Source organism: Rhodnius prolixus, unplaced genomic scaffold, assembly GCF_049639745.1.
Source record: "Rhodnius prolixus isolate KJV_2025 unplaced genomic scaffold, Rpr scaffold_10, whole genome shotgun sequence".
NCBI classification, from domain to species: Eukaryota; Metazoa; Arthropoda; class Insecta; order Hemiptera; family Reduviidae; genus Rhodnius; species Rhodnius prolixus.
Window position 1 is genome coordinate 24,540,847 of NW_027411615.1, and position 23,931 is coordinate 24,564,777.

The 23,931-nt window shown below is 33.5% G+C and overlaps 1 protein-coding gene and 1 long non-coding RNA gene across 8 annotated transcripts in view; one reads left to right on the plus strand and one right to left on the minus strand.

Annotated features, from left to right (window-relative positions):
• Positions 1–23,931, minus strand: part of LOC141457004 (uncharacterized) — a 275,187-nt gene that overhangs the window by 208,269 nt on the left and 42,987 nt on the right. The gene's annotated exons all lie outside the window — the stretch shown is intronic.
• LOC141457007 (uncharacterized) overlaps positions 1–23,931 on the plus strand; it is an 81,996-nt gene that overhangs the window by 40,545 nt on the left and 17,520 nt on the right. For 2 of the 5 annotated variants that reach the window (XR_012460158.1, XR_012460156.1), the window contains exon 4: positions 6,401–6,534. The exons of the other annotated variants lie outside the window; for them this stretch is intronic. This is a non-coding gene — a long non-coding RNA (uncharacterized lncRNA). The remainder of the gene's footprint in view (positions 1–6,400; positions 6,535–23,931) is intronic. 5 annotated transcript variants of the gene reach the window in all.

A 23,931-nucleotide genomic window follows, 5' to 3' on the forward strand; every position in this document is an offset into this window, starting at 1 on the left:
GCTCAGAGATATCAAAGATAGTGCAGTCAGATCGGAAGGCTGCATCAAGCGAAGATTCTGTTTGATGGGACTTGGGCGTTAGAGTCAGTTTTTCACGAGTATTTTAACCACAAATTCAATTATGTTTCAGTCAACTTAACATAATTTAAAAAAATTTGCACATAATGCGAATCAATTACTGCGTAAATATTAGGAGATAATCGATTGATTATATTAAGCAGAAGTTAGGTACATTTTCTTAAATAGTAAATTAGTTTTTATTAAATCGGGACAATTGCAATTAACTTTATAGCACCAGTAATAATGATTATGCAGGTAGTTATTGAAACTGACAAAACGACAAGAACACTACGTTCTGATAATTACTAACCTTAAGAAGTAAACCTACTCACCTTTTATTTTATTATATAGGTCAAAGAAACAGTTTTTATTTATTTATTTATTAGCAGAATGTATTTTGATTATATTTAGTGAATTTAGTTGCTTTGGTTACTTAATTTCCGGACTATTTCGCAACCATTTCGTTTTTATTTAATGAGTTGCCGGTCTTCTGTTGCTTTTGAGCGAAACGAGTAGGCCTGTCTGTAGTGTCTGCGAAATAAGAAGAGATGTTCAGGTTATCCGATAGTTACGGGTAAATTGGTGCTAAGAAGTTTGCAAAGCTGAGAATTACCCCAGTTATTTTGCTAGAACCCAGGACCAACTAAAAATCTAGAGACAACATCTACTCCACTTTCTCTTTCTGCTTTAATAGCAAATTAATTGAAATAAACTTTGCTGAGCAATGAATTTTTCTAAAAGTATGTTGTTTTCCTTAAAATTGGGTGTAGGATGTCCTGCCATAAATCCGTCTTCAGCTAGGAAATGACCGGTGAGATCATAAACGCTGCCGTCACTTGCCACGCCCAGTATCAATCTAGAAAGTTTGATTTATAGTTTTAAGGATGTTAATCGAACTCTCTGGACATCGTGGTCAATTTCTTAATCAATAGCTTGGGAGGGAACACGAAGAACATGCAAGGAAAGCTGCTCTAGGTGTTGAACACAGTAATTTATTTAAAATCAAAACCAAGGGATCCTGAAGCTAGGGAGGAATCAGATTATTCTGTTATGAAACATGGTTGCGATATGATATATTTGGTACTTTGCAGCCAAAGAAGATCATATCACTGAATCGCTAACACTAAAGATCGTGGACTTAATAAGAAGTGGAGGATTTACCTACTAGATTACCTAAAAGAGGGTAGAATAAGCCTCTCGGCTGCGATGCCTTGGGGAAGTAATTGTCCCTAAATAGTTAACACACTGTAAAATTACTGAAACTTTTGAATGAAAATGAAATTACGTTTTAAAATTATTAAATCTTAATGACTACAATCATTATTTCGGATTCAGAGGATGGCCTCTAAAAGGATATTTCCAGTAAATTTCAAAATCGAGAACCTGCACGGTTACAACCTTCTCTTACTAGAAGTAAACAAAAATAAAGAAATAAAATTATAATTTTGCAATAATAATTTTGAATATTTGTGTCATACTATACAAACAAGTGTAACTTGTTTTCAGTAATGATACCTACAAATTAAAAAAATCACTTCTAATCAAGTCGTTGTTAATAAATTCCAATCCTGCTTAGAAAACCAGTAGTTAGTTGTTGTTATGTGATGAAAACGTGCTCTGTTGAGGAAACAGTGAAAGTGGCCAGGGTGTGCAATAGGTCATGACGCTCGAGTGTGGAAATATACGCAAAAGTACCGTCGGATTTTAACAGATAAAACACATTTCTGTTAATTATCTGTGATGTGGGTTTTTTATTTTATTTTTGTTTCTATCTGATTGGCGGTTATCTGTTAAAATCTATTACAAAATTATCACATCGTTTTTCAGCAAAGATTTTGAGAATAATTTATTAGTTAATAGTCAGTTTTTCAAGACTTTCAACATCATATAAAAGAAATATACTAATTGAATGCGGTGATCAAGTTCAAGAAATATAGTACTTACTTTAAGTTCAACAGTATTGAAATTTCGCCATACTTCCCAAATTATTTCAACTTTTTTTTAAGCTCCGTAGTAAAGACTACAGTAATGGTTTTGTAATTTAAATTTTGAAACAAATTTAGAGATTAATTTGTAAATTTTAACGATTATATTTTGAATAGTTTTGAAGCACTGAATAAAAGATTTTTTACTTGGTTAATGTAAAGCTTGAAATTTTTTGGTGAAAATCTAGTAATACCCATAACAGTTTAAAGTAGGTGGCATTTTATTCCAAATAATCACTGTTAAGTTTGCCACAGCCTCCATGAGGACTTTGATTTAGGTGCCCAATCGGGTTTATAGCTATTAATTTCAAGAAATCTTAATAACACGGCCATTTTCACTTAAATAACCAACGAGGGGAATCCTTCTTTCTAAACTAACCCAATACAGTGTCTTGGGTTCTCTTTCATTTAGTAGCCGTAAGTACAATCTTCACGACAGGAGAAATTCTTGAAATGCGCAGTAATATTCCAGACCCCGGTCCTCGTTAAATTGATTAAATTGAAGTAGGTTTAGTTGGATTTTGCCATATGATTAGCAGAGCATATGACCTAAAGGATACATAACGGCTATTGGAAGAAAAATGAACAGCAAACAAGAAAGGATAAGGACGCCGTAAGCTTAGATGAGGGTAGTGGAGGAATCCAGGAGCAGGTTGAATGCTCCGAATTGGAAGGCTCGAATTGAAACTGGGAGGACTGGCAGAAGTGAATCGAGGAGAACAAGGCCGATGACCTGCGGTGCCGATTATCAAGAAAAGGCAGAAATAAGAGTAAATTCCGAGACTTGCGTCTATTCTCGAATAAGGACGAAACCCTTGGATAAACGCGAATTTACAGAACTTTTGTAAAATTACGTATGCCTTTCATCTACATTTGGGCTCTATCTTTGCTCATCGACCGGATCTGAAAGGAACGTTATTATTTTACACGTTATTTATGGGATAATTGGTTCCTTCTATTTCTGAATCAAAGAAAAATGTTTCTAAGTTAAAATACATTAAACATTAAAATTACTGAAATTAATTGTTTTTCGGAAAAAGTGGGTTCTAGATCGGAGATTTCTCGAGAGTTAAGGCCTTGAAACAAGGCTGTTGAAATCCAGGTTAACTAACTTAAATTAATATTTAATATTTGCATAATGATTATTCAATGCCAATCAATTATGGGCACTTAATTTAATTATTTTTTTTTTAAATAAAGAATATATTGGATAAATAATAAAAATGAAATACCGATCAAGTAAGAGGCGAATTAACTAAATAATATAATAAAACCTAGTTATGATTGTCGAATTGTTGGAGGTCGAGCAGAATAGATCCCTCTCACTAGCACAGATGAAAAGGAAACCAATTCAACTTCATGGCCTATAAATATCGATGATTGAATCGACTAAAGTAGAGTGACTTGGGTGGGTAAGTGAATGCAAATCTGACTAGGGCAGTGCCCTTGCCAGCAATCCTACCTTTTCATCCTACCTATTCATTATTATTATTGGCATTAATTGATTGGCGAATTAGCGAAATTAATAAATAAAACCTCACTTCAAATTGGCATTTTGAGGAATATTCTAGTTTTGCTTTATCTCACCGACTAGAAATTATTTCTTTGCTCATTTATTTGAAATAATTGGGCTTTTAGTTGTTCTTTTACGGAAAAAACCGCTCAACAGTGCAGATAGAGCCTTAAACGATGAAATCTAATCGTCGAATGAATCTAATAATATTCCATGGAAACCAATTTGACTTATTTGCACCAGTAGATAATTTGGCGCATTGTTTTAATGAGATACAAAGGGGGAACATTAACACCTTACGTAACAACAGTTCCACAAAGGAAAACCACAAAACTAATGGAATATTGAGTGGATTATAGCAAACGAACTAACAGACAAAACCAAGGGCGATAATTTTCAAGGGAAACCTACTAATTTCCAAGGTCATTCATACCTTTATTATTGTAATTATTCTCAACAAGTTATATATTTGTTAATAGCAATATTAGATTATCATTCCAAATTCTTTGTAGTAGCTCTACTTCCCTTCAAAGTTCGATTTTTCATTTTCACTCATTCAACTGGGTAAAAGTGTCAAATTTTCGATTCATAACCTTCCGTTTTAAGGTTTCCAAAAAAAGACAGTTTTAAAAATACGTTTTATTTGTTTAAATACTAGTTTTCCTTAATACTTCCTTGAAGCAACCCAAAAAGAACCCAAGAACACAAAACAGGATACTTCAATCATTATTACGCTGAAGTAATTTTTAGCTGAACTAGGCTGATGAACGTGCTGACTGAATTAAAAATTATTTTGGATTACTTAATGTAGATTAGATTTTGGATTAATAAAAGTAATTGTTAAAACATTGCAAACTTAATACCGGTATAATATTTTTGCAAGATTTATTTATGACAGAAAAGTTACAATGTTGGTACACTGTAATACTCGTAATTTATAGTGCTTCATTTTTGTAGAAAAAATCATAACTATAGTTTTCGAGAAAAACAAAAAATACTGAATCATCGAATCTGTTAAGTATCATTTCCGATTGGTTGATTTCTTTTCAAAAGTGACTATTCTCAGGTCCAGGAAGCTAAACTTAAAGTCGAATTAGATCTTACAGCGATTATAGTTTTTGGTTATGGTGACCACACATTTCCACAGATGGATAATAGACCTAATTTGTAAAACTCATAATTTTGGCAGGGGGTTCAGGGGATCTCAAAATAACGATAGTCAATTTTGCGAATTCCAGCCAATCGCTATACTTTCCTCACCTATGTTAGAGAAAGTAAAACTTACTGAACTTAAGTGTTTATAATTATTGTACATTCAAGTTTGGAGTGCCTCTAAGATTATTATAATTATGCCCGCAACAGGGTGCAGAAACCAATTTAAACTTGAATATACTTTCAACACCGACCAGTTCTCTAACCGGTAATTTTAAAATAACTCATCGGCTATTAGGAAATCTAATTTACATCTATTACTAGCGGCAAAGTTCATTGAATGATGGACAAAGGATGATACACGCAGTTTCCTGAATTTTTAATTTAATTATAAGTCTTTAAATAATAAAATAGAACTAGTTGGTTTTTTAAAAAAGTTTGAAACAACAAGAACCAGTTGGTGTCAATGGCAAGGTCAAATTATCCTTCCTTTAAGCCATTAGCGCACTGGGACTAAACTATTTATAGATCACATTGTTGTGCAGACAATAAAGACTTCTTTCTTTATTTAAGTTTTAGTTTTCAGTGTTGAAGAAGACATGCAGCGTAGTGGCTTCCATGTCTTAACACAATTACAGTACTGAAACAACTTCTCAGACATGTACAACACTATTAACAGAATATTAACGCGACACGATGTTTAGTTATTGACAACCGATTGCACTTATGTTGGGTTGTCTTTGGAATAATTTCTTTTTTCTTTTCGAGAACATAGTTTTTTAGTTGTAGTTCTCAAAAACTTGTCATTTTAGCACTTCCTCTTTCTTGGGCCTTTTCATTTTCGTAAATTTACTTTAAAAAAGAGAAGGTGAAGAGAAATTGATTTTGTTCAATTTCATCAGTGATGGGTAAACTACGGCCCGCTGGCCAATTTCGGCCCAGTTTTATGTTATGTATTTTAGGTTATGACGAACTATTATCAAAAAAAACACTCGCAGCTTCATAAATCGCATTAGTTTAATTTTGATATTATAAAAATGTCTTAGCCACTTAAAATATTTTTCAAATAAAAAAATTATTATGGCCTGTCAAAATTTTTATTTTTAGTTTTTGGTCCACACCTAAAAAAATATTTGTCCATCACTGTTCTACGTCATAAACAATCTTAAGACTCGGATTAGAATGGAAAGCGTAACGCGGATTTCTGTGTAGTACATTCAACATGTAAGCGAGCGATGTCAATGGAATTCAATCTCCTGCCTGTCGAACAGCGGATTTTGCTCTTTGCTGAGGAAAGCCTATTACCAATGCCTACCTTTAGAGAGAAGTGCATGCAGTCGCTTCTTTTCTTGAGTTCCAAAACTTTCAGTTTTTTTTCCGCAAATCATAATTGACTAACAATACATCTCTTTGTTTCTCATTTCACGGACCAAAAAAGTCAATCAAATCAATTTTAACATATACATATATATTTTTTTTAATGAAATAATATTTTAAATGTATGGTCACACCAGAGGTTCCTCGATCAATAGAAGGATCATCAATATTAGTTTGGTTGCATCAGGCGGATGAATGGGTCGGTCAGAGTTCTGGTCCTGATGGATATTTAGGTAGAGCTGGTCGCATGCGAAGACTAGTTCTTTTGGATACTTTGCTAGTTAGAGATGTAACGAAAATGTGTTTCTTCCAGATTCTTCGAAAAACACCGCCGACTTGGAAGTATCTATAACCATTTTTACTGGATACTTGCAACCATTATTTAGTCGGCAATAGACGCCTGGTGTGAATTATATCGACGCTGCTTACACCTGCTCATTGATGAAGGTAAACCAGTTTGATCTACAGAGTTTGCTTGGTACATAATTTAGTCCTTCTATATTTACGCGCATGAAATGTAAATAGGCAGTTTTTTAAAAAATAAAAATTTTAGATAAAAGCCGAAAATTCTAAAAAAAAGTAAACAACTGATCATTAAAGCGGTACTTCCGCGTAAGGCTGTTAGATCGCTAAGTTACAGTTAGGGCACCTGGCGAGATCCAATGGAAAGTAGATATCAGCTTCCTATAATTTTTTTGTTTTTGATATACTAAGTTTATACAACACAAACTACTCTGAAAGGTCACTGTTTTCGACGCAGAGGATGTCAGGTAAAACCATATGTACGACTAGTAGATTCTAAAACCTGTACAGTGGGTAGAGCTCTAAACTGCCATTATTTCACCGAATACGGCAAGAGAAAGCTAAATGTTTGTTGGGACTTATTCTATTAACAAATTTTAAAACCTATTTAACACAAAAATCAGGAATATAAAAAAACGGTGCCAGACTGTCACTTCTCTTTTCTGTCAAGTTCTGATAGTTCACAATGGATCTTTTGCGGTCGCCTCTGTTATTGGTAGATTTTTTTAAATGGAACTTGGCATTTACTTTCTTTTTTTTAATGTAAAAAAATAATCAAATGGTGGCAATAAAGATAAATCCCGTTAGTATTTTATAGAAACTGCAGATACGAATTATTAATATTCCCTACGTTCTTAGAATCATTTCTATTTCAACTGACAGACGGACATCTCCTAAAACAACTCTCGCTACTTAGCCAAGAAGGCTGCAGCCAGACCTGCGGGAGTACGGGGGGGGCACCAACATCTCATATTTATCTGGTAATCTCTCTGCCGTCTAATCTTCTTGCCATTTAATACAAGAACCTGTATTAATTTTATAAATATGGAAAGTACAGAAATAGTACTTTCAGTTACTAAAAATAACTTGGCAAAACAAAAATACTTACTTATATAATAGTTTTAGAGGAGGCCTAAGATATATAGGGGTTAATTCTTTTCCCGTAAGTAGCACATCTACGCAAAATTTCGAATCGAATGACGCTACGTTGTTTTTCAGAGAGGGGAACATTCTTAAAATGCCGATTTTAGCCATTTTAGCACCGCCTTTTTTCGAAAACTGTTGAATTTACGTTATTGCACAAAAAAATTACACTTATAAACGGGGGATGTGGGCTAGATTTTAAAGAAAATTTGGGTATTTCATCTTATATAGCAAAGGAGATAAAATTTGCCAATTTTTAACGATCAACCCTTTATACAACTGGCCTACCAGGGAATGTTTTTTTTAAAGAATATGTCCGCAACCTTGGTTATCCAAATATTTGATGAGGGTAGCCTTGAAGATGCCGAATGCTCGTCAAATTTCAAAATCAAAAAGCTGGATGGATAGATGAATGCCAAAAAAAAGAAGTCAATCGATTTAAATAGATTAAACGGAAACCAAATAGGTAATGCAGAGGTACAGCCACTTTCTACCACCGACAAAAACTATAGTTTACATTAAAAGGAGGTCATGATCAATCATGCGCAAATTGAGTGATTACTAAACCTTTTTTGATTCTGATACGGATCAAGTTGATAGATTATTATCTGAGAAAACCTTTCTAAATAATTTGTAATTTGTGTGAGACCAAATCTGTCAAAAACCAATTGTATAGAGCAGGTTTATTATCAACGAAAATCAATAAAACATGAAAGTGAAACTAAAATAATTTGACACATCCAGCAAAATCATCACAATATCATCATCTTTCTATTGTTGGTAATGCATGGGTAGTTATTCGATAATTGAAAAGTTACTTTTTGTTTTTTTTATAGTCATTTGAAATTTTAATGGCGACAAATTACTGTATTTTTTTTAAAAAAAGACTTGATTATAAAATATTTTCGCAAAATTTATTAGCGAATGAATAGTTACATCTAAGGTTAGGAAAAATGTGTCCATAAATTCATTCAGTAATAATCGTTTACAGTGAAAAAAGAAAATTGTTTTTAACATTACAACACATTTCCATTCTACTCTAATGGTTGGCAATATTGCTTAAAACATTAGAAACAATGACGAGAATTCTATAAATAAAGATACAATGACGATATTATTTATTGCTTAATAAATATTAGTTTTTTTTAAAAAAAGATATTTCAATGATTATTCCTTTCTCTTACTCTTTTAAAGATGAAGTACCGCAATCGTGCCGAATTTTTAAACACATTACACTTTTTTTTTAGTTTTCTCCAGAAGAGGAAAAAAAATGTCACATATCTGCACTGTACAATGTTGCCAACTGCCTTAATCTTTTACTTGAAATTTCGTATTTGAAGTAAACAGCTTCATCTGAAGTGTATAGTTGTTTAAATTTCTGTTTAGATTCTTAAATCGTCTTCTCTGAAGAAACCCAAACACATTTATTTGAAATTATTTTCTTGTAAATTTATTGTAAGGAAATGTTCTTGACAAAATGGTTCGATTAAAGTTAACTAACATTTAGTAAAAAAATTCGAAATCTACAGAAAATTTTTAAAGTTGAAACCTTGAGAACTGTAGTGAGAGGAATTCGTTAGATTATTCAGCACAAAATGTTTTATTATTATTGTTTAAATTATGTGGTCACAAAATCAAAAACTATCATTCACCCAAACTGGTGCACATCTGGATCTGCATCCTACGCTCCTCTTTGTCCAGAACTGGGTTGAAATAGCTCAGAGGATATCAGTCTATATCTATTCTTATAAATTTCAGCTGAAATTCTTGAGAGTTTTCCGGCCTTTCTAATACGAGAGTCGTTTGAAAAGTCCGTGCAAAAATAAAAACTACTTAATTTTTTGGGGTAAACCTTTTTTATTTTTCAACATAGTCTCCTTTTAGGCTTATACACTTCGTCCAACGCTGCTCTAGTTTGTTGATCCCTTCCGAATAATAGGATTTGTCCAAGTCTGAAAAATAGCCATTCGTTTCTCCTCGTTTGAATAAAATCTTTTTCCCGCCAGCTATTTCTTCATATTGGGGAACAAATAGTAGTCCGAGGGAGCCAAGTCTGGAGAATAGGGGTGGATGTGAAACGAGTTGGAACCCTATTTCCATTAATTTTGCGACCACAACTGCTGAGGTGTGAGCTGGTGCGTTGTCGTGATGGAAAAGGACTTTTTTGTGGGCCAATCGTGGGCGTTTTTCTTGCAGCTCGGTTTTCAAACGGTCCAATAACGATGAATAATATGCACCTGTAATAGTTTTACACTTTTCCAGATAGTCGATGAGGATTATTCCTTGCGAATCCCAAAAGACAGTCGCCATAATCTTTCCGGCCGAAGGAACGGTCTTCGCCTTTTTTGGCGCAGATTCCCCCTTGGTAACCCATTGTTTAGATTGTTCTTTGGTCTCAGGAGTGTAGTGATGTATCTATGTTTCATCCACAGTGACGAAACGACGCTTAAAGTCCTGCGGATTCTTCTGGAACAGCTGCAAACCGTCCTTGCAACACTTCACACGATTTCATTTTTGGTCAAGCGTGAGCAATCGCGGCACCCATCTTGCGGATAGCTTTGTCTTGTCCAAATGTTGATGCAAAATATTATGTACCCGTTCATTCGAGATGCCCACAGCACTAGCAATCTCACGCACCTTCACTCTTATGTCATCCATCACCATATCATGGATTTTATCAATGATTTCTGGAGTAGTAACCTCGACAGGGCGTCCAGAACGTTCAGCGTCACTTGTGCCCATATGGCCACTCCGAAAATTTTGAAACCACTTATAAACTGTTATAATCGAAGGTGCAGAGTCACCATAATGTTTATCAAGCTTCTCTTTAGTCTCTTGAGGCGTTTTGCCTTTCATAAAGTAGTGTTTAATCAACACACGAAATTCTTTTTCGTCCATTTTTTGAAAATCACTCGACTTCCTCGATTCAAACGAATGCCAAACACAAAGAAATAGACCGATCTGGCTGAAACTTCGTGTGTGTTCTTCCAAGAGATGCTACTAACTAAACATAACCTCGATACGCGCCAGTGGTGCTATCTCTCTGACTTTGCACGGACTTTCCAAACGACCCTCGTAGTTCAGAGATTCGCTTTTCTGCGCTCCATGAATGCTTCACTCTGGTTTTCAGTTGTTAAGTGGGTAAAAAGTCATGAAAAAGAAATAATTTAGTTAAAACTAAAGTTGGTGATAAGTTATAAATAGAAGTATTAATATAATTAAACTATAATTGATACATTTTTTAATCTATTCCGCATAATTGGTTGCAGTATACGCACTTGGTATCTTTGTACTTGTAATTAATTTGACTGAAAGTCACACATGTTAAATTAATTCTACTAACTACGCAACATACCAGCGTCGGTGGGCCTTTTTAGTTTTTATTATCTGGATAACCACATTAAATGTTTTGAACATCTGTTGTTTAAATATAACAGAACAAAACTATATCATTACTTGGTGGTTTATAAAAAACTAAGTTACATGGTTAGTAAGAGATTAGATTCTTAGAGGATCGGCAAAAGAGCCTTACGCCATCGCGACTTTGAGTGTCTATTTAAGTAGACTTAGGAAGTCTGACGAGAGACTCCTTGGCAATGGATTTGAAATTGTTTTTCTTCTGTGAAAAGCCGAACTCTGACCCAAACTAGCACTTTACAAAGAAATTGATTCATCTACATTCTGTTGGAACTTACATAGGGTGTTCTCAGCCAGGCTGTGTTCTCAGCGATGCATGTATTTATATGGGAGTAAATATTTGAAACATTCTTGCTTAAATGAAGTCTTGGTAAGTATTTCTCTTCGTGAGGGAAGAACAAAGAAGTAGCTTAAAGTCGGTGAAGATAAATTTTTGAAAACGCATGCACAAAAGAGGTTGCTAGTGTCCCCATTACGGTTATACAAATATAATAACCGAAATTCAACATAATTCACATCCGGCGGAAAGCTGTTTTCCAATTTGACCAACCAGACAATACACTTTTCCCATCGGCCTTTAGTTTTTCCCTTGAATTAGAAAAGAACTTCGAGGTTAAAAAAAAATATTACTTATCTAATTACGCAAGTATACTTATCTAATTCTCAAGGATATTTGCGGTGGGTATACCTTCAATTTTATCTTACTATACATTTATTTCTTTAATTATTTATACATTCTGTTGAAAGGTAGTTTAAGAAATTGTAGATTTTTATTTAAATTTTTTGGTTAGTCTGTTTTGGCAGTAAGGGTAGGTTTTATTGATATTAATCGAAACGTGAAATCGTAGAAATATCTAGTATTGGTCTAGTGGTCAACAGCGTGGCTTTGTAAGAGATCCCCCAGTTTGCATCCCGCGTATGGCTACTTCTTATTTGTCAGAAAAAAATTGTTTACAGTAAAAAGTATGAGCTTCCGCCCCTATCTGCGACACCTAATTGGTAGTTTGAACGTTAAGCCCCGCCTGAAAAAATAGGCGATTACTTAGAACTTAAACGTGTAAAAAAAAGAAAAAGAAAGCTATGGAAATGTTTCTGGGAAAACAGCTTAAACTGAGAAAATCGATTCAGTTTCAATTCCTAAAAGATACAAAGCTTATATTTTCTCAAACTGTAAAACAATAAATCTTCACGATTACTGAGTTTCCTATTACACATGGTTAGAGAAAAAGTGTCATTACAAATTATCCATTAAATTGTTGTAGCCTTGAAATTTGCTTGGGATGATCTACAAAGAACAAAGAACAAAAAAACATTGAAACTAAATCTACCTGTTTAAAAGTTCATACGAAATTAACGTAGTAACAAAACGAGATGTGCGTAGTAGTGTGTTATTTCGGTGTTGATCTTTAAAAATAGTAATACAAACTTGACTGTGTGCTGTTCACTTCAACTAACCTACCCACTGTCATACAAACATACGTACGGACAATGCGCTGAAGGTAAAGAATACCTTGGGATTAAAAAAGAAAAGGTAACCCAAGTATCAAAAATACACCCCAAAATACTTGCATAACTTCTCCGGCTAGAAAATAAATACTAGGTTTTGTCGCTTTGTTGTCCATCCTTTTGATGTTTTGACAAGTTCCTGTCTTCTACAATAAAGATTCCCCTTCTCTATTCCTGCCACCTACTATGTCCGACATCTTCCTTTTCTCGTAGATCTTTCTCTAATATTTTTCTGTATCACCCTACACTTTCTTTGATGTGTAATTTATTAATATCTTTATTTATTACGTGTAACAAGCATTGAAAAAGGAAGTCTTCTTTCTTGATCACTCACTATTATTGATCATGATTGACTCACTATCTTGGTCTTGTTTGAGGAAGTCAATGAGGGAATAGGTGTTAATCTAAAAAAAAAGTCCATGATAGGTGTTCTTCAAAAATATATTTAGAAATGAATCTTCAACATGCTTCTTAACAAAGCGTAGATTTAGGAATTTCTCTCTTAGTAAACATCGCAAATCTTGCATCTTCATTGTTACTGATATTTGCTGAAGAATACGGCATTAAACCCTGTGTTCTCGCAAATATTTACTTTTATTTGGAAGGGCCTAAATTGGTGTTCCATGTCCCTTCCACGGGACAATTGCTCCCAGAGATCTGGGCTAACAGAAAACTAGTAACATCTCTTCAAAGTAGCCTGCTTTTGTCACTCTGCGTCTCAGGTCAGTAAGCGGTCCAATAGAGTGTGAAGAAACTATTGCTTATTAGGTAACAACAGCTATAAGAAGGTCATTGCCACCATAGGGACTTTACTAGCCTGGTTGTTTGTACGCTGTGTTCCTCAGACTTCATTTTATCTTAAGCAACCAATCCATTTCTAGTTGGGCTCCTCATCTTCTTGGCGTTGCCCTTAACAATTTTTCAGCATAGGCTTTTCATATTCATAGCCAGCATTTTCTAACCTACCCGTCTTGTATCCGGATATTGTGTTCCAATTTTGTGAAGCCATCGTTGGCTAGTAAAGTTATTGTCCTAGCCCACTGAATTCGAACCTGCGATTTCCGCACATACTAAGCTACAAATTGTATTCTTTGAGCAGGATTCCTTCTCTATCTTGAACGCTAACTGCTCAAGCAATCAATGCAAATCAATTAATCATTATATGAGCCGTACACTGCACAAATCAACTCCATGAAACACAAAAGTGGAGAAATGCGATGAAATAATGCACATTGTTTTTTTAAAATTCCTGTTTATAATATAAATTCAAATAAATTTACCGCTATCATTCAGCGCCTGCTACTGAATTTGAGTTGAATTATTGCAACGATTTAATTAGAGCACAGAGTTAATCAAAATGGCTTCTGAAATAAATTATTTATTATTCAATGGCCAAAAAATGTTTCTTGATTAATGGTGTTAATCTTTATTATTTGATAATTTATTATAAATATAAAAATATATGGTTGAACCAAGAGCTTAGACCCTTAAATTTTAGATATTTCCAAAAGTGGAGTTCATCGATTTTTGCAGCGAACAGCTCATTTGTATTGCTAAAAATTGTACGCTATTTCAAACATTTTTAAAGCAATAGATTTATCGCTGATTTTAATTGGTTTGAAGCAGACTTGCATTATTAATTTCTAAAAAATGACTATTATAGATACTTATTAAAAGAAATAGTCGGCAACATATTAGAAAACTTATTTAAAACTCTAATTGAATAAAAGAGAATTCTGTGTAAGCGCGCTACATTCTAAAGCATTAGATCATTTGTTATGTGGTCATCTAGTGTGAGATCATATGTGCTAACATCCTGATAATCTAAGGTCAGTTTCATGCGGAATGTTAAAAATTTATGATCGCCACTTTAATTTTTGGACAAATTGAAATAAACGCGATGTAAGACATAAATGCTGTGCCCAAGTCTCAGTCTGCATATTATATTTTTGTCTAAGTTTATACATTAGAAATAGAAATAGAAGAACAAAGGTCTAACAAGGAAGGCATTACGATCTACGTGATTTCCAAGATGTATTACCAAATTTCTCAGGAGAAACTCCTCCTCCTATTTATGAACGATCGCTTTACGTTTCTTCATATGAGTTAATGAACAGGATATCCGCCAGTATTGAACTAGAGCTATTCCACAACTCTGCCTCTTGAATACTAATATCTTTTACTAACTCTTTCATTTCTTTCCTCCTGTTTTACGTTAACATTATAGTAATAACAATTTCTAGTTTCTTTCAATAATACTGTGTGAATTGTAATTTTACGAAGAGTCACTTATAATGAGTACTTTGCTGGGAACGTATCTTATAATGTTTTAGAACTCATCTTATTTCATGACTAATGATTAGTGTTGCAAGTTTATAAAAGCGAATATTATACATTTATTTTTTAAGGCGCGTCAATTTTTGAGGTCATTAGCGCCTGAAGAAGCTCTTAAAAAAAAAAAATCTGCAAAGCCAGCCTGCTTTAAAATTTTGGTTAAAATTGACTTAAGTGATTATGAAATATAAAAAAATATGTCTTCTAAACGTATCCAATATCCTCGTTTCAGTCATAAATCCACTAAACATTTTGAATCTAATTTAATTAGAAGCACTAAGCGAAGAAATTTGAGTAGACATTTCTTCCTTTTATTTTTAGACAATATCACAAACTGGATCAACTTCTTCTTTTTTTAACATAATTAGATTTTCAAGTCTTACACGGGGATTCATTATTCTTTTTATTTTGTAAACTTAGCTCAGTTTCTTAACGGTCTTTGTAACTTTAACTGGTGGTAACAGTGATATACAAAAATTGTTGTTTTTTATAGTTTACGTCATAATGAAAATAAATTGAAAGGGAATATGCGGTTAACTTGAAACTCAATACAAGGAAGTTATTATTAATGAGAGAAGGTGGCCTTAATTTGATACTGGTTCTTTAAGTTGGGCACAATTAACCTGACAGTTATAATATTCCATTCTAATATCATCAGTAACAATATTCTTGTGGGATATAAGAAGGGCGACACCTCATTTAAATATCTATTATATAATACAATCTGTGGTGGTTAAGTCACTTGTTATTAGATAAAAATAAGCTACCTTGACTAGCTTCATACGTCATAATTTGTGCTAATAATCTCATGAGAATTTGCTTGGCAAATATCAAAGATCTAAATGAAATTATAAACTTACGTTTAATGTGAAGGACTGCAACTCACCATAAAATAAAGCAGACCATCATGGAATTTTATAATGAAAAGCAAATAATATAGATCGGTTATTTCGCGAAATCTATACTATGCTATACAGGCTGGACGTTCAGCGAGGATGCAAAAAGATGAGACTGCTAGAAGGAATATTGCAATTATACTATTCGGCCAGACTTAGGTTGAGATGGGCAGATGTCCTAGCTGAAAACTCTCCTATTCTTTTCGGAGTAAGCAATTCGGAATAAGGCGGGTAACCAAGATGCAGAGATTTGGAGATCCTGGTTAGCGGGAGCCCAAGAAAATAGATTTGCGAAAATGGATTGTAATTCTAGAAACTTCAGTAATAAAATTTAGTATTTTTTTATAATAATACTTTTTAATACTTTTATTAACTAATATTTTTTTTTTTTGTTTAAGTTCTTATTTTAATACAAAAGAACACATGAAATGTGATGAGAAGTAAATATTTGATGTAGGTCGGGAGAAGACTTTAAAATGCAAACCTTCTAGCACGATAAGCGACGTTCCCTACCACAGTTTCTGCTCCTACTAAGGGAGCTGGAAGTACAACTGTTACTTCGTGACAGGGAGAACGTCTCTTCGGTCGATAAAATATAACCCAACTACATTACTCCAGAGTTCAGTTCGCTCAACTACAGGACTGTCAAGACTGACATAGTTTTATACATTCTGACTGAACTCTGCTCCCTTTTGAAAATTTAATTCCATCAGTTTGTTTTCAGTCTACGGGGACCATTTTATTCCGTGCATAACTTATACATTAAAAAAAGGCAATATTGGTAAGTAGAGCATCAGTACTGGCATCTAGGAGCCTAGTGGGAATCAGTATTCTAAATAGACATGTGTTTGTAATTCTAATTAATTTACAAGCAGTCATATAGTCTTCCTCGATAACGATAAAAAGGTCCCCAATCTCTGTTTACAGAGGCAATTAGAGAGTAGAGCCACGTTTAGTCTTATTTAATCAGCGAAATGTGGCTTCAATCGTTCAAAGCTAAAAAAAAAGAACAGTTTTGGTTTACATCAATTGAATTAAGTAAATTTTCGAGTGGACTGAATTTTCTGATATTAAAAACATCTTTGATGTTAAAAACATTTTCTCATTTAGAGAATTATTTAGAATAGAATTACCAGAAAACGTTATTTCACTTAAAACACAGAATCCAAAAAATTATCTTTAGAAGTGGAAGATCTTCAGCAGTTATTAGGTTTTGACTTATCGACAATATTTATCAATACTTATCTCAAAAAAAAAAAAAAATGCCTTACGAGTATAAAAGAGTAAACTTTAAAACATTTTTATGAAAACAAATTCTATCCACTAAATAATTCAATGATTCTGTGGCTATAGTTATTAAAGAATTCTGTTAAACTTAATATTCACTTCTAAGATAAAATCCATTAGGAGAAAGAACCCCAAATTCGTCAAATGAAATAAGGAATTGATTCTTTATGGAGTCGCTTTTTGGAGTTTCGAAAAGGGACGAGAGCTATCTAGATTTATAGTTCTAGATTATAAAGTACCAAAAATGCAGTTTCCGGTGCCCGTTTTCTAAGAACTCCAGTTTTTGGAATGATAATTGAAGCTTTTTATTATTAAAATACCCTCCCAATTATTTAAAAGTATGTAAAATAATGATTTTGAAGCAAAGAATTTAAAAACATATACCTATATTGATTGTTTTATATTAATCAGATAAATGAGAATTCTTTCAGAAAATTAAATCATTGATAACTAAAATTCGATTGTACTTCTGTAGAATCTTTTTCCATAAAATTTTGAAGACACGTGACTGCATTAAGATTCAACTACATATACTACTTGCTAATTGTCACATTATTATTTTTTAAATTATTCAAATAGAAACTGGACAAATATGAAGATATAACCTTCACAATGCTGACGTTTCAACTGGACCCATAGTCAATGGCCTTTCAAAAGATTGAATTCGATTAAGAAGCTTACAAATTATCAAAAACTCTGTAAAAAATTTTCTCCATCTTATAATGGTAACTTGTAGAGGCTTCCACATATGAAGCAGCTTCTGACATATCTTTCAATCAATTCCTCTTCTGGTAACCTCTTACAGATCCTAAACTTTAGTCACCTTGGTTAATTTATTTTCTATCATCTAAGCCGGCATCTCTTCTTTATTGTTTTGTGCTGGATCCCAAAATCAGGCCAACTACTTCAACTAGTAATAATACTACTTCAATCTACAAATCTACTTATAATAAGATACTCATAATGGGACATACGGACGGAAAATGCACCTTATTTTCCCCTTACTTTGAGTTGCATACTGAACAGACGTAATTTTTTACTTCCAGCTACAATAAAGTAATTAAAGTAATGTCTATGTTTTTCACTAAATTAGGTTGTCTTGGACGGAGGTGACTAGCGTACATACTTTACTAATAAAGTAAAGTAATCGCCTATTCTTTGAGGCGGGGCTTAAGGTCCAACTAACCAATTAGGTGTCGTGGACGAGGGCGGAAGCTCCATACTTTACTATAAACAATTTTTTCTAACAAATAAAAAGTAGCCATATGCGGGATTCGAACTGGTGATCTCCCACTTACAAAGCCACGCGGTTGGACCATTTGAGCAACAACCACCCTTACTTTACTGTTAAATTCCTTATATTAACCATTAAATAAAACCCCAAGACCAAGACCGGGGGAATTGAACCCACTAACCAACTAACCACTAATCTTAGCTCTTTGTAGGTTCTAGCCCAGTGTTTCCCAACCTTTTTTGTGTCATGCCCCATCTTAACCTTTATAAAATTTTCATGCCCCCCCATGTAACATATATAATTTTTAACATTAAAAAATTGATTCGTTCACTTAAGAAACATAAATGATAGGTTCTAGGAAGAAATCACTCTGAAATTGTTAACAAAACACAGTAAGTAAAATTTCAAAACATATAATGAAAAACTGAAATTCAAATTCCAAATAATTTTAATACAGATTTTTCTATATTAATTTATTATTTGAATTTAGTGAGATCCTTGCGCTTGATGCTTGCTGCACAGAGATTTTATATTAGGTTCCAATTTGGTTAGCTGCAGTCTCAAGTCTCCACGTTGTGTTATATCCAGCCGATTTTTTTTTTTTTTTACCAGTAAATCATTTACAGCACTAAATCCACATTCAGCTAAAAATGAAGATGGAAACGGTAGCAATAGTTTTCTTGCACATTTGGTTGAATTTAGGTATTTGATTTCTGTTTCCTCACAAAGCCATGCCATCGCTCCTTTTATATTAAATAAAGTTTTAACTGACTCATCATTTTGCAATTCTGCGAGTTCTTCTTGATACTGCATATTTGATATGCAGCGATGGGCCAATTAAGTGCCAACAACTGCGCTGTTTAGCGAGTTTTTAAAACGTCCGGGGTTCCCCGCGGCAGACTGCACGCTCCGCGGTGAACCCCGGACGAAGTTTACTTGACGACGCCAATCACCCAGTTGATATTTTGGTCTCGTCAAACGGAATTATACCTAATAATTATTTACCGCAATTATTTAAGAATTTGCTTTTTTTGTTAAATTTGGCACCGATATCTAGCATTGCATTTGAATGGCCCGGAGCGAAAGGGTTAAAATCGTGTCGAGTCCATTTTCGAATTGCCCCCCTTAACTATCAAATTGCCCCCCTGGGGGGCGTGGGCCCCACTTAGGGAAACACCGTTCTAGCCTATAAACCAGCTCGGCTACCATGGCGACTTCATCCAGCTATACTGAGAGACTTTTACTTCAACCCTCTAAACCAGACATTCTCGTCTCACAAAAAATACAACATTGAGAGCGTCAATGACTCTTTGAGTCCAATTAGTGGAACTATCAATAGAAGACTAACGTTAAATTTTCATCATAGTAAACTATAATCATTTAAAAAAAAGAACAAAAATCAGTAAAAATTGTCTTTAAAAAAAGGACAAAACTAGAGGTTCAGAACAAAAATGACTACAAGTTTTACTCTTTTTTGCAGGTTAAGTTAATACCAGATAAGAATTTGGCAGTTAACAATGCTGAATAGTTAGCTCATCAGCTGGGTTAATTGCACGGATCTAATTTACTGTCTCGGAGGGGGTGAACTTCTTTTCACTAACGGATTAATGATAGCCCCACTGATTACCCTTTCACTGCAGCCTGTTTATAACACATTAATTACCACGGTAAATCCTCTTTCTTTTATTTTTTGTTTTATTGTTTCGTGAAATATAGGTCAGAATAGGGTATTTCAAAGTTCACTAGAAAATTTAATATCATTGATAATGTTTGGTAAGAAAAATGAATATTTGATAGATCAATGCCTGAGATCCACTTGAGGCAGTTAAATATTGCGCAAACAAATTTAGTGACTTCATTTTTATAATATTTACAAAATTACCGATGTTTTTTTTTTAAGCAGCAATTTATTAACCATTAGTTTTGTAATTGAACAGATAGAGAGGGAAGATTGACTTCTCGCCCATCATTACGTGAGTTCACGTAACTAGAAAGTCTGCGCGTTAAACGGATAGAAGTCCCCATTAGTGTCCACCATGCCAGTTTTTAGTTTTTTATATTCGCGATATTCTTGTAGGTGATTACACAAACCTGAGTACTGCGCTAAGTGTAGCAAACTGATTACTCTCTCTCAGTGATAGTTCAAGGTTTTTTTTTTTTTAAAGATAAGTTGGAAATGTGGTTAAATGATGTTAAAATGAGGTCCGTCTTTGCACTGGTTAAATGTATCCTTGAAAAGTTCTGGTTTTTCATCCACCATTAGAGGATTAACCAGTTTAGTGTAGAGACTTCAACTTCACTTAGTTCCTGTCTCGCTCTCCACTTGCTGACTGGAGCCACAGATTAAAGGAATGTGAATCGCTAGAGAATGGCCGAAATAGGATTTCCTTCTGAATATTTTTTTCATGGAAGGTCTTTTCCCTTTAAAATGAGTTTTCTTTATTTTTGATCACTGAAGAAGCAAAAAAATGTTGGAATCCCTACATCAGATTGTAAGCAACACCCACTGAAGTGAAGAGCCGTAATCGAAATACTCTCCACTACAGTCTGTCCATACAATCTTCAGTCCTTCATTGTAAAAAATGTCTAATGTTAAAGACTAATTACTGGATTTAATCATCTCATTTTGTCTGTTGTTTACAATTTCTTCCCTTTTTTTTTGTTTAAGCCTCCCCAAAAAACAGGACCTTTTTTTCAAAGACAATCACTTGAGTAAAGAACATTTCCCGCTCAATTCACACGTCATGTAACCAAAAGTAACCGAAAATTTAGTTTTAGTTGAAGTTACATAGTTATAACCACTTAACGGAGTACTTTGAACGTGATTAACTTTGCTGAAACTAATTGAAGTTGTTATGTCTTTGAAACTAGCTTGACGCTCCATAGTTTTTTTTTTTTTTGCCTCTGCCTTAAGAGCGAATAAGACTACCCGCAGATTGATCGGCCTTGCATTTTGGCCTCAAGATCCTGAGAGTAAAATGTGCTCGGAGAGTAGAAGAAGACCTACGGTCATGCAAGCAATTTTTTTAAGCAAACATTAATCGGATTGTGCTATGATTTTGCTACAATAACAATACGTATATTTGTTCCATAAATAGGTAGTTAACTTTACAGAAGTATTTAATTTCAAAATAAAATTAAGTTAGCTGGATTTTTCCCACAATCTAATCGCGTTTTGATGGGTAAAATGCCCAATAGATACCCTGCAATGAACACATGCAAGAAGACATCTAAGCGAAGTAAGTTGGAGAAATCAGCAGTAGGTCTAACTACAAATATGAAAACAAACTATGCCTTTTTCAAAACAATAATTACGCAGTTAAATAGCAGACCAATTCACTTACTAACCTAAAAAATATCAATGAACAAGCCTTTACTTTAAATTTGTAGAATAAGTTAACTCTGTTAACATCGAACGACGAGTAAAGCCTGTCCCAGACAGAGGTTCTCCTTGTAGAGGGACTGCTTTGTTTTTCTCTTTGTCTCTTCACACACACTCACACACGCATATATATAGATATTTAGAGGGGGTGACAGGGAGAGAGAGGAGAAAGAGTAGTTCATTGTAATTGCCCTCACTGACTGTTGAATAGTTCAACTAGCGGTAACTATGTCTCCATTCTGAAAATTACCTTTCCACACAGGTATATCAGATAGTCTTTTTATAAACAGGTTGATGATTGTGCGAAAGGTAAAATACTTTGTATTAGCAGCGTGTAATAAGTAAAGTATTACAGAATGAATAAGCCCTCGAATATAAATCTTTTACTAAGTGACGGAGAAAGCTGAAGTTGAAGGGACAACAACTTTCAAAGTACGATTTGTTTAAAATGTGCATTCAAAGTGACCTAAATAAACGTTTAACAAATTAGAAAAAAAAACGCAAATCGAATACTATCCAAACTATGCCCGGAAGCGGAGGAAATCGCCAGTGAAAATGCCATGTTGCTAGAAACTTCTTCAATTTTTTTTTCCGAATAATATGAATTTATAATTACTGTTCATTATTTTTGGTGACTGAATCATAGTTTCAATAGGATGAAAAATTAATGTCAGTTTCAGTCTTGTTAAACTTTATCATGCCGAGCTTTCGACCCAGGGACTAGGTCATCTTCAGGGCTGTGGTACATATTTACAGTGTGTTAACAATAATTATATTAAAATGAGTATGTATAATGTAACGTAATTCACAAAAATATTTACCGAATTTATAATGTACTATTTTACATCATTAAAGGATTCGTGTATCTTCTGTCTTGTCTGCTCATGGACTAAGTGTGATCAGTATTATGTGTTCGGTTGCCTCACATTCGTGTAACCGACGATTTTGATGAATGCGATAAGAGAGAATTAATCTGCGAATCCAGGGCTAGCAAATGTGGAGATCCAACACCTTCTTCTCCAAAAGGAGGCACATTAAGTGAAAAAAATGTGATACAACAGTACTGATTAAAGCCTAAATTGTATTTTTTCGACCAAATAAAATCAGTTTTAATTTTTTTTTACCACAGTGATTTTCGTTCGTTTCTTCATACATTAATTTTAGTCTTGGCTTTAACAAACTATAAATGAAATGTCTTACAAAAAAGAAAAGTAAAACTTACTCTCATCATAGCCAAAAAGATATCAGCAACTTACCTGAAAAAAATAAAATTAATAAATAAAAAGGTAATAACAAAAAATTAATATTATAATTTAATTTTAATTACACATGCAAATCCACAAATTGCACACTGTGAACTTATTCATAGTGAATTTCATAAATTCATTAAAATAATAATAATAAATACTGAAATGAATTCGTTTTCGAATGACTAACACGAGTTCAACATTTTTTATCACGAAATTGAATTGAAACAATTTGGTCACGATGGAACCCAATCCAAACAAATAAATCTAAAAGTGATAAATTATAACAATCAGACATTTTCGTGAGTTATTTATTAATTTTTTTTTTTCAATATCTTATTTTATTACAGACATAAAAACTACCTCAGGATATTTGAGATTTTAACAATGGGAATTTAATTTATGGTCTTGGGAATTTTATACTGGTAATAAATAGTAACATGTGGTCTTGAATTCGTTCAATAATGCAGATTTGTAACATTCTATTTGTTAATACTTACAATAAAATAAAATAAATGGAAATAACCGTAGGTACTTCAGTTAATTTAATTGACTTCCTTGCCTGTTAATTAAGATTACTACATCTTCGAACAGATTTAGTTTATAAAATCCAAGAGATAATTTTCAACTGCCTTTGATGATGCTTTGTAAGTTACTTTCCCTTTAGAGTCAGCACAAGGAGAATTTCACAATAATAGTAGAAGCTGTATTGTTAGGTAGTGTAGAAATAAATTCTACAGTATTTTTATAAATATAGAAAAAAAAAGTGCAAGGCGTATAAAGAGAGAAGTTGAAGGACCAGGTCATCTAACCTGCTGCCATCTCTCTCTAGTGAGTGCATAAGGAAACGACCAACTGCCCAAGTCATTATAGTTCCAACAATTCCATCGAATTATAGTTGTAAAGCATCAGTTCCTTGTTTAGTATTTTAATTATCTCTTGGTGTTAATGTCATTCATTAAATTGTAATATAATATTCAAAGCAGGAAGTTGTAGTAAGAAGTAAGTCGTCAATAGCACAAGAATTGCAGCGAGTAGCTAGAAAATAGCGTACGACTTGTGAAAAATCGGCAATTTTTGAAGTTTGGTTGAAAG